The 3,811-nt window shown below is 37.8% G+C and overlaps 1 long non-coding RNA gene across 1 annotated transcript; it reads left to right on the top strand.

Moving 5' to 3' along the window:
• Positions 1-367: 367 nt before the first annotated feature.
• LOC116442077 lies at positions 368-2,628 on the top strand. Its single transcript, XR_004239371.1, has 2 exons — positions 368-507; positions 1,787-2,628. It is a non-coding gene; the product is annotated as an uncharacterized LOC116442077 (long non-coding RNA).
• Positions 2,629-3,811: the final 1,183 nt, after the last annotated feature.

Genomic DNA, 3,811 nt, shown 5'->3' with positions numbered 1-3,811 from the left:
TAGCAGTACCTGCTAGCCGCACTTTTTCTCTTTAGTAGTAACTGTTGCATTAATTTGGTTGTGTCAACCAAAGTTGCAGCCAACTAGTCCAGTTGGGAAAATTGTAGAACAGACACAGGTAGATTTTTTTTTTTTTTTAAAATTCCAACCAAACTTAGAAGATGGAGAATACTGTTTTTGACCCGAGAGCCAGAGCATGCAAAGGAAAAATGCACGCATAAGGATTCCAGATGCGTAAGCTGTCAATACACGCCAACTCTATGGGCCCACTGTAATTGTTAATAGGAAATGTTGGAAAAGAAATTTGTTTTCAAAATAAGTCTCCCATCTGTAAAATTATCGAGGGTTCAGGGAATAATGAGAGTCAAATTATTAAATACAGTATTTTCCTGCTGTAATTCTCAGTATTTTTTCTTGCAGAGTTTAAGAATCTGAAAAAATGGAACATGCTGGGAAAAGAATGTTTCTTCTGCTCAAGCCCAAAAACTTCAGAAAAGTAGGATATGGGTATATTTAAAAGTACAGGAACACAAAGGTATACCTCAGCTGAGTTTGGACATCTTGTCCTTTCTGAAGCACAATAAAGGTCAGCAAAAAAATGTGTGTATTTTCTGATGCTGACTGAGAAATGTAATAATACTTGTTGTCTCTAAGGTAAATCCCTCAGTTTCTTGTCCTGAAACCTAAGGTATGAATATCTAGGAGAGCGATAGAAAAGTGCTTGTGGAAACTGAATTGGTATCTATTAAAACTCTGATAGTAACTGAATTATTACCTTTCTGAGAACTGTCTAGGGACTCTCATTCTGATGAATCCTATTGGATCTAGTAAAACCACGAACCTTTTTTTGTTCAGATGGAGGCACTTGTAATAATTAGATGCCTGTTTTCTGAAGTCTTTGAAATGGTCTTTAATGAGAACTTAAAAAATAACCAACATTATATCTGGTAACTATCAAAGTAATTAGAGTTCCTTGAGAGCAAATACTTGGAAATTCTCAGAAAGAGAACAGTGGGAATTTGAGAATCAAACATTATGAAAAATTTGAAAGGTGTCTTCAGCTGAAAGATTCTGTCACTGTACATAGATGTTATCATTATCAACATGCTTATGCATTTTCTGTCATAATCCAAACACTTGTTGCAGCTAGGGAAAAAGAACCCAAGTGGACAGAAAGGTATTGCCTTGAATCAGCCTGTACTATGGCAAAATTCAACTCAGAGGAACTAACACAGAAGAGCAAGCTTCTTTTTAGAATGACATCGTGAAACTCCAGGACATAAACATTGTTTTTCCCAAACCAGGGAGACTCAGATCCTCTGAAGAAGAGGGAAGCTGGGAGAGGCAATACCATGCAAACTCTCCTGTTACAAAGAAACTTAAACACGATACTCAACTGGCTGACACCTGTTTGTTCTTAACAAACATAATTTCCTTGATAACTTGCAATCTTAGTCCTTATTTACAGTGATTTCAATATAATTTTTATCCTTTTTGAAGACGCACACGTTCATGGCATTTCAGAAGGAACTCCATCAACATTTTAAATAGTTGATACTACTCAGTACAAGGAGTAGAAATACCTTATCATATTTTTTTGCTATTGCATGTTTTGCACAGCAAAATCTCATCAGTATTTCATAAACATCCTATGAATGCTTAATGCACTTAAGTCTATTTTATTTAAATTATGAGTGCTCAGAATATAGAAGAAATTATTATTTGCTTCTGATACACAGCTTTGTCTCTTGTACTATTAAAATCCATCTATTTTTATTCATTTCAGCTCTTCATATTACCCAGTTCATCCTACTTGTTATTCAAGTCCTCCTCTGCATTGAGATTGACCCCATCTCTGTTATATCAGTACATTTCATTTGTGAGTCAAGGTCATTAAAGAGAATATTAAATAAGATTGTTCAGTTGATGAACTCCTCTAATATCCTTTTTCCCTGAAATACTTCCACTTTCAAGATAACTCATCATTCTGGGAAGATAAGGAGGATACATGTAATAGACAATGGGTCAGGAATGAACTCAGTCGCTTGAAGCCTCTTCCTGGAACAGCAATAAACTGAAACCTGTTACTATTATCAAGGACATTACATATTAATGTTACTGTGGAACTGGTACCTGACCTGTGTCTCATTCTGCCGTCCTGTATGTGGCCTGGCCCTTTGCTATGCCATTACATTTTGTTATGCCAAACCTATCCCAAGCTGAGCCCAGCATGAGGACTACTGGAAGCATGGCTTGTGCACACCAGAAAAAGGAACTTGTACCAGCAAAATGCCAGGTGTGGGGTCAGGGGCTGCTGGATAGACCTGGAGAGAAGCTGGGGGATCACTGATGAGAAAGCACTCATAAGCTGCAGGAAAAGAGCTGGTAACAGAACACAAAAATCTCCCAGAGGAGTGGCCTCATGTCCACAGTGACACCAAGACGGTCTAGAGGACAACAGTGTTAGTGAGGAAAGACAGATACCCCCAACTCTTAAAATGTAACCTAAATATTTTCAGAGTATCACAGAATTTGCAGTATCATGATTCTTACTTTTTAGTACTAATATTATGAAATGTTCAGATGATATCATGCATGCAAGTACAATAAAATTCCACAATTCTTAAAGCTTTGATGAAGTGGTTTTATAGCTGTGCAGGAAAATATTGCCCTCTTGTCCTTTGGTGCTGAAGGTCCACCACTATTTAGCCAGTCCATTGGAGCTGGCAGGCCAATGGGGTGAGAAATTAGACACACTCAGCAACGTTGCTTAGATAAAAGCCATTTCTAGGGCTAGTAAGATTGCAGGTAAAGCCAATCTGGCACAAATAAAGAGAAACTGGGAAGAAGGAAAGAAATTATTAGAAAAGCTTAATTGAACTTCTTCAAGCATGTTCCAGCCACTTTCGTGCCTGTTGGCCTATGCAGATTGGCAGTACAGTAAAAGCAGGTGTGGAGAGGAGAGGTCCCTAGGCAAAAGGGAGGCCGAGCAGCAGCTGTGTAGGCTTACAGAGTGTGCTCGAGCTTTCTGGTCTGTAGGCGAATCATGATGTAGAAAATGAAGGAGGGAAAAGAGGTGAAAGCAAAGGTAAAATGGGGAACTGAAATAGACTGATAGCATCTGAGTGACCTTGATTCAAGCACACTACCTCACGATATATGGAACTACAAACTGGCTTTTGAAGCATATTGGTCTATTTTACAAGGATTTATTGTCAAAAACTGTGATTTGGTTGCAAATAGGCTTACAAGTGTTCATACAGAAATTTGATACAGTCAAGCAAATTCTTGCTTTTCTATTGCTTCTCTGCTGTGGCACAGAAGCCCTGAGCTGGCTTAGAGTGGCTGTGCAGATACATCCCAAAAACAGCCAGGTTGGCACCTTACGTACAGAAAACTGACTTATAGAACAGCCTGATGGTAAGCTTTTCCTGTGACTCAGTTTTTTGGTCAGTCTGAGGAATTTACAATTTTGAGTTAGAGTTAAGCTTTGAGAATTGTTATAAATTGAATTTTAAAAGCCCTTACAAGTACCTCTAAGAAAGATAGCCACAAAATCACAATTTAATTTATTTGAACTTAGAGCCTAACAGTATAATGGAAAAAGAACTGTGCAGTCAACAGCCAAATGAATCAAGACTTAATCTGGGATTTTAACAGAACCTAGAAGAATTAGCAAACCTCTGAAAATCCCTTCCTTAGAAAAATAGGTAAGACCTAGGTTTTTAAAGAAAAGTCAGTTATCAATCAGTTTCCAAGAGTAGATGTTGCATACAAAGTATCATAATTCAAGGTCAGGATTTTGACTAGG

This window comes from Corvus moneduloides, chromosome 3, assembly GCF_009650955.1.
Source record: "Corvus moneduloides isolate bCorMon1 chromosome 3, bCorMon1.pri, whole genome shotgun sequence".
NCBI classification, from domain to species: domain Eukaryota; kingdom Metazoa; phylum Chordata; class Aves; order Passeriformes; family Corvidae; genus Corvus; species Corvus moneduloides.
This window is presented reverse-complemented; position numbering and strand designations above follow the sequence as displayed.